The sequence below is a fragment of the Arachis ipaensis genome, chromosome B9 (assembly GCF_059453495.1).
Source record: "Arachis ipaensis isolate K30076 ecotype BB chromosome B9, ASM5945349v1, whole genome shotgun sequence".
Taxonomy (NCBI): domain Eukaryota; kingdom Viridiplantae; phylum Streptophyta; class Magnoliopsida; order Fabales; family Fabaceae; genus Arachis; species Arachis ipaensis.
This window is the reverse complement of record NC_142444.1, coordinates 124,592,594-124,601,008: the sequence shown is the minus strand read 5'-3', so window position 1 is coordinate 124,601,008 and position 8,415 is coordinate 124,592,594.

The following is an 8,415-nucleotide window of genomic DNA, read 5'->3' as shown; positions in this document are numbered from 1 at the left end:
GCACCTCACCAAAGGTAGTCCCAAGCGCCTCAGAACAACCAACAGCAGGCCCCTCAAATCACTTACCCCCTTCTTCTAATGATGAGATGCTTCGCTCTCTTGCGCAAGGACAGCAAGACATTCAGAATACACTTAACTCTACCATAAACGGTCTGAACGCTACTTTGCAAGCGCTCATCTCCCGGATGGATTCACTATCTACCCCCAACAATCAACTTTCAGACTCCAGTGCAATTCCTTCTCAACCTTTACCCAACCCCAAAGGTGGAATCAATGCCATTACTTTGAGGTCCGGAATGACACTGCAAGAGAGGAATCATAAGGAGCCAAGCTCAAAGGAAGACATTCAAGTTGAAGACATTGTTGAGGTAGAGGATGTTGAAGAAGAGGAGGAAGTACAAGACATGGTTGAAGAAGAAGTGGCTCAACGAAGGAATGGAGCACCAAAAGAAGATAAAGTTACAAGAGAAGCCATTCCCATTCCCATTCCCACACCTTGCTAGGAAGTCCATAAAGTAGATGGAGCTCGATCCCAAGATGGTGGAGATCTTCAAAAAGGTTGAGGTAACCATTCCCCTTTTTGATGCCATTCGCCAGGTACCTAAATATGCGAAGTTTCTAAAAGATTTATGCATGAATAAAGATAAAATACAGGATTTAGAAACTATTCCTCTAGGTAGCTCTATTTCTGCTTTAATGGGTGATATACCGGATAAATGTAGTGATCTGGGTCCATGCATGGTTACTATTACTATAGAGGGTGTGAAATTTTCTGATTACATGTGTGATTTAGGCGCGTGTGTGAGTATTAGGTCATTATCTGTATATGATGCTTTGAGGCTCCCTCCCTTAGAAAGGTCGGCAGCACGTTTTGTTTTGGCAGATAAAAGCATAATCTCGGTGGTAGGAATTGCCGAGGACGTGCTGGTGAGCATTAAGGGGTTAACATTCCCTATTAACTTCTATATTTTGGAGATGCCCCCTAATGACTTAGGAAGACCATCTTTCATCCTCCTTGGAAGGCCATTTCTGAAGACTTCAAGGTTCAAATTGGATGCTTTCTCTGGAATTTACTCTTTTGAGATAGATGGCAGAGCAGTGAGTTTCAACCTGGATGAAGCTATGAAGCACCATCCGGAAGATCATTTCATCTTCCAGTGCGACATCATTGATGAGATTGTAACTGCAGTCCAGCAAGAAGAAGTAGAAGAGCTGCACATGGCGCAAGGTGCAAGTGTGGGAAAACCCTCTGAACAAGATGAAGACACCTTGCCACCATCACCAGCTCCAGATGATCAAGTGCCTAGCAATGAGCAGAAAATGGAATTGAAGCCCTTTCCACCCCACCTCAAGTATGCTTACCTTGAGGATAATCAGAAGCTCCCAGTTATTATTGCAAGGGAACTCACTTCCCAACAGGAGGAGCAGCTGCTTAGTGTGCTGAGAAGACACAAGAAAGCAATTGGGTGGAGCTTGGCGGATATAGTAGGTATCAGCTCTCAAGTTTGTGAACACCGGATATTTTTAGAAGAGGGAGCAAGGCCTGTCCGTCAACCTCAAAGGCGGTTGAACCCCACCATCTTAGAGGTTGTCAAGAAGGAAGTGACAAGGTTGCTTAAAGCTGACATCATCTATCCAATCTCGGATAGTGAATGGGTCAACCCAGTAGAAGTGGTGCCCAAGAAGTCTGGAGTCACAACAGTGAAAAATGAGCATGGAGAGCTCCTGACAACTAGAGTGCAGAACTCCTGGAGGGTGTGCATTGATTACAGGCGCCTCAACCAGGTTACTCGCAAGGATCACTACCCCCTGTCCTTCGTCGATCAGATGCTTGATCACCTGTCAGGTAAATCACACTACTATTTTCTATATGGTTACACTGGCTATTTTCAAATTCATATAGCTCCTGAAGATCAGGAGAAAACTACTTTCACATGTCCCTTTGGAACGTATGCATACAAGAGGATGCCTTTTGGCTTATGTAATGCACCGGCTACTTTCAAAAGATGCATGATGAGTATTTTCTCAGATCTTATTGAGAGCTGTATGGAAGTTTTCATGGATGACTTTAGTGTGTATGTTGATTCATTTAACCTTTGCTTGGATAGTTTAGCTAAAGTATTAGACATGTGTGTTAGTTCAAACCTTGTATTAAATTTTGAAAAATGTAATTTTATGGTAAAACAAGGTATTGTTCTAGGACACGTTGTTTCTAATACTGGTATTTCAGTTGATCCAGCAAAGGTAGATGTGATTTCTAGTTTACCTTACCCCTCCTCTGTGAGGGAAGTCCGTTCATTCCTTGGTCATGCAGGTTTCTACCGGAGATTTATCAAGGACTTCTGTAAGGTAGCATTGCCTTTATCCAGACTGCTGCAGAAGGATGTTGAGTTTGAGCTGAGCGAGGACTGCATGGAAGCGTTTGATAAGCTGAAGATCGCCCTAACTCAAGCTCCGATTGTGAGAGGACCTGACTGGAGCCAGCCATTTGAGATTATGTGTGACGCCTCCAACCAAACAGTAGGAGCGGCGCTGGCTCAGCGCGAAGGTCTACTGAAGAAACATGGCATTGTGCACAAGGTAGCAACATCTTACCATCCTCAGACCAATGGGCAAGCCGAGGTGTCTAATAGAGAGATAAAGCACATATTGGAGAAGATAGTCAAGCCTCATAGGAAGGACTGGAGTACCAGACTTGTAGATGCACTCTGGGATTATCGGACAACATACAAGACACCCATCGGAATGAGTCCCTTCCGCCTATTATACGGAAAGGCTTGTCACTTCCTAGTGGAGGTGGAGCACAAAGCTTTCTGGGCTGTAAGGGAATGCAACATGGAATTTGAAAAGGCCGGTACTGAAAGGAAGCTGCAACTAGCAGAACTGGAGAACCTTCGACTCGAAGCATATGACAACTCCAAACTATACAAAGAGAAGGTGAAGGTTGTGCATGACAAGCATATCAAGAGAAGAGAGTTCAGACGTGGGGAGCTAGTTCTCCTTTACAACTCAAGGTTGAGGCTCATTCCAGGCAAGCTGCGATCAAGGTGGGAAGGCCCCTATAGAGTAGAGAAGGCAGAGCCATACGGAGTCTTACACCTGAGTTATCCCTCAAGCTCCAAATTCATCAAGGTCAATGGCCACCACTTGAAGCTGTATCATGGTGAGAAGATGAAGAACAATAAGGAGGTAGAGATCTTCTTCTGGGAGGATCCACCAATAGAAGAAGATTGAGCTTGTGGACCATCCAACTTAAGGACGTAAAAGCAAAGTGCTAGGTAGGAGGCAACCCACCATGGTATGATCGTCCCTTTTCATTCTTAGTTTTATTTTATTTTGTTTTTATCAATGTTCATTCATAATTATTGCATAATCACCTGCATTCTGCATAAAAAAAAGCATTCGACGCGCAAGCGTCTAGGACGCATATGCGTCATATGTGAATGCGAGAATAATAGGAATTGAACAGAGAGTTGGGCAGGAGTGGCGCTGAAACCATGCTTTGCGCACAAACAAGTCCACGCGTATGCGTACCTCACGTGTGCACGTCGCTTGCGCTTTCAGCAGCCCACGCATAAGCATCCCTGATGCGTACGCGTGACCCTGGAAATCGGCGTAAATAGCGTGCTGAACAGAGAGTTGTGATGGTTTAGGGCTAGAACTGTGCTAGAAGCACAAACCCCATCACGCGTACGTGTCCCTGACGCGCACGCGTCGTATGCAATTTTGGCCCCCAGCCCAGACTGAACAGAGAGTTGTGTGTGCGCGGGACTGTACTCGCGCGATTGGCACAACCAAAGGCAGGCGCATGCGTCCCAGACGCTTACGCGTCGCATGCGTCGCATGGTTCAACCAGTACGCCGCCAGATTTCAATTATTCCCTCCCCCAATCCTAATTCTTTTTCAATCCTAATTCTCCCTTATTTCTTCTTCCTTCTTTCTTCATTATTCCTTCTTACTATCTACTACTTTCTTCCTCCCTTTTTCATCTTCTACCTCAGGTTCTTTTCTTCCTCTGCTCTACTCTTTCATTCTTCTTTCAATTATTGTATTTATTTGTTTTTCTTTCTTCTAAATTTTTCTTTTAAGCTTAGTTATTTATGGTTTCTTTTTCATTCTTTTGTCATGCATTTTTATGTTGGCATTGGAGTTTTATTTGGGTAGTACCTTGTTTTCATTAAGCTTGTGGATACTATGAGGAGTGATTTGACAATTGACATTTAAATTTGGCTCTCATATACATTTGGATTCATTATTTTCATTCCTATTTTAATTTGCACACCAAGTGTTTGTGAAAAAGCTTTTATGGCATTTTGAATTTTATTTTGTTTTACTCTCCCACTTTAATGCCTCTTTTTCACAACACTTGTACTCCACATGTATTTGGGATTATCATTCACAATTGTCATCATACAAGTGCTCTTTAATTTGGCACATTTAATAATTGATGCTTGAGTTATGCTTCTCATGCCTATTACTTGCATCTAATTTTTATGAATTGCCTTCTTGCTCTTAATTGATGTCTTACCTACATGTTGTAGCTACCATGTATTTAAACGATCACCTTTTCTTTGGCATTCATTCTCACTTGGAATTTCTTCCTTCCAGTTCTTTAGTTATCTATATTTAACAGTCTCCTTCTTTCTTTCTTCCTTAGGCATGGGTACCAAGAAAGGAAAAGAGAAGGCCACTGACAAGACACCGGCAAGGAGAGGAACCAAGAGAGCTCTGGCTAAGGCACCACCATCTACCAGCGTCAAACCACCAACAAAGCGGGTGAAGAGGATCATTAAAGTTGATGAAGTAGAGAAAGTCTTTCCTGCACGGGACTCCACACGGTTCACTAACCGTTATTGCGAACAGATGTTCCCCATCCTAGCCGAGAGGAACTGCAACAATGAGCATCTACTCATTGTCCCAACACACTTTGTTGATTTTGTGGAGCCCCGCATCGAGAGGAGACAGTGGGGATTTTTGAGGAGGCAGCCGCGGGAGGCCAACTTATCATGGGTAGTTGAATTCTACTCCAACTTCTACTCGCCTACCCTGCAGACTGTCTATGTTCGTCAGCAGCAAGTCCCTGTCTCCGAGAGTGCCATACAGCAAGCACTGGATCTTCCACCTAGCCCAGAGGGATGGGATGCATATCAAGAAGCCTCTCTTAAGCACCAAATATATCAGTTCGACTGGGATAGCGTCCTTGGAGTTATAGCCCAACCTGGCAGTACCTGGATCTATGGGCAGCATCAGTCAAAATCCAAGAGCATCTCAACCCAGTCACTTACCTTTGAGGCTCGCGTGTGAGCACAGATTATGTCTCACTATATCTTTCCGAGCACTCACGAGTCCACCTTCACCGCGGACATGGCTGTTCTCATCTGGTGCATCCTGACAGAGCAACCTCTCAACCTGCCCCGACTCATCCGGCAGGCAATCGGACATGTACAGATTGTGGATAACCTGCCTTTCCCTATCTTGGTTTCAGATTTAGTCTCTGTAGCAGGTGTGTCCTACCGGGCAAGAGACACGACGGTCATGATCCCTAGGGCCGACCAGTATGTCCCGAATGGAAAGTACATCAGGCCACCAGTTCCCTCTGTGAGCCGGCCTGCAGGCCCATCTTTGGATACTCCTCCTTCTTCTACTCCACCATCATCCACACCACAAGCACCATCCATCCATCAGATGTTCCTTCAGATCCTTGAGAGGTTCGACCGGCAAGACCGGCGGATGGAGCAAATGGAGTACCGTAACAAGCGCCAATACAACTATCTGAAGGAACTCATTGTTGGTACTCACCCACCTCTAAAATAGAAGGACACCCTGGACTCCCCTTCATCCAGTAGCACAGGGAGCCATGGCGAACCAGACAGCGGAGGCAATGCTTCCAGTCCTACCTTACTCCTTACTGATGGCACGGAGGACCATGCCAAGCCTTAAGTGTGAGGAGGTCAGTCCTTGACTTTCGGAGGTAATTTCTCTCTCTTAACACCAACATTTGACTTTTTCTTTTGTTAGGTAGGATAGATTGCATGTATGTTTTGCTTGGTTAAAGTAATAAATTTCTTTTCAAGACCCTATTTTATAATATTTCACTAATTTAAATTGAAAATTTGTGTTAAACTTGTTTGAAGATTTTAATTTGGAACATGGTTTATAGCTAAGAACACACAACCTGTGAGATTTGAGCTTAATTATATGGTTACATTATTTAACCATGATTTTTATTCTTGTGTGTTTTCTTCTCTATGATTGTAATCTATAGTTTGTTCCATTTTATATGTCCATTGTTTAGTGTATTTGCATGCATGCATATAATTGAGGCCATCATTTGTTATTAGCTCACTTATCCCAAATAGCCTACCATTTCAATTACCTTTTTTTGCCACCTTGAGCCTTTTAATCCCCATTTGTTCTGTATTTTACCACATAACTAGCCTTAAGCGAAAAACAATTAATTACCCCAATTGAATCTTTGGTTAGCTTAAGATAAAGATTGTGTATCAATTAAGTGTGGGAAATTATGGGAACTTGGGTTGATGAAATAATGTTGACAAAAGTATTGGAAATTTGGGTGCATACTCATGTGAGACCAGAAAGACCATGTGCATTGATATGTTATGTTTGCTTTCATGTTCATCCAAAAAAAAAAAGAAAAAAAAATAAATAAATAAAATAAATTATTACAATATAGATAAATAAGTAAATTAATAGAGGGACAAAATTACCCCAATATTAAGTTTAATAAAAGATCAATGCATATGTGGTGAAATTAAAGAAAATTTGATATATGAGTATGTGAAATATACAAAACTGAATTTATGGGTAGCTAGGCATGATTTTAGAATTACATAGAGTGTGTGTGTGTTAGGTGAGAGCTTAGGTTAGTCAAAGATTCATATTATAGCTCACTTGGCCATATATATATATCATCACCTTACCTTAGCCCCATTACAACCGTGAGAAGACCTCATGATGTTTGCATTGGTATACTAAATATTTGTTGATTGGTTAGATGAAGAACAAAGTTTTAGAAAGCATGACTAGAGAAGAGTAGAGTGGATTGACCCTAGACACTTGAGAGATTAGAGTGCGTATACACTATCAGTGAGGGTTCAATGCTTGATTCTATGTTCCCTGCTTTCATGAGCTATCTTCTTACAAGTTTACTTGTCTTTTACTGTATGATTTGAATTAGTGGAATCTGATTTATGCTTGTCTTGGAGAACTTGTTTACTTTTGACCAAGTAGATAGAAACATCTTAGCATATAGTTGCATTGCATGAGTCTTGCTTTCTCCCATTTATTCCTTTTGTCTCCTTGAGCTTAGCATGAGGACATGCTAATGTTTAAGTGTAGGGAGATTGATAAACCACTATTTTATGGTTTATCTTGTGCTCAATTGAGTGGTTTTTATCAAGTCTTTGCACACTTATTCATACAATTTGCATGATTTTACAATTCCTTCCCAATTTTGTTCTATGGTTGAAAACTTGCTTCCTAAGCCTTTAAATTGTGTATTTTAATTCCCCTTTATACAATTCGATGCCGCGATATGTGTGTTAAGTGTTTTCAGGCTATATAGGGCAGGAATGGCTTATAGGATGGAGAGGAAGCTTGCAAAAATGGAAGGAGCACAAGAAATAAAGGAGATAACCCGCGAGGATCGATGCGCACGCATGGCTCACGCGTGCGCGTGATTTGGAGATTTTCATAGCGACGCGTGCGCGCACCTGACGCATACGCGTGATAAGCGAGATTGCACAGTGACGCGTGAGCGTACCTAACGCGTACGCGTGACACGCGAAGAAGACTATCGACGCGTACGCGTGACATGCGCCATGTGCAGAAAATACAGAAGACGCTAGGGGCAATTTTGGGCTGAGTTTGGACCCAGTTTTCGACCCAGAAACACAGACTAGAGCCAGGGGACAAGCAGAGACTCAACACACATTCTCATTCGCATAGTTTTTAGTTTTAGTTTTGAATCTTAGAGAAAGAATACTACTTCCTTTAGGGTTCTTCACTTTCAAAGTTTTTAGAGTTTTATGCTTTTGATTTGGATATTGAGAAGAGTTACTGCCTCCATTTAAGTTTCTATCATTCTAGTTTGTTTCCTTATTCCCTTACTCTTTTAATCACCCATTAACCCTGTTCAGATTTACATATGGATATCTTTGATTTTGGAATTTATTAAAGCAAAGAACTATTTTTACCTTTAATTAATTTTCTGTTATTATTTGAATTTCCATGTCTTCTTTCCTTCCCCTTTTATCGTTTATGAAAATGGCATTCATGTTAATGGAGTAGACTCCCAACTTGACTTGGGAGTTGATTAAAAAGAGACCCTTGAGTTGGAATACTCAAGTGTTAATTGAAAATTGGAAGTTGTTGGCTGGCTTTCTAGTCACTAAC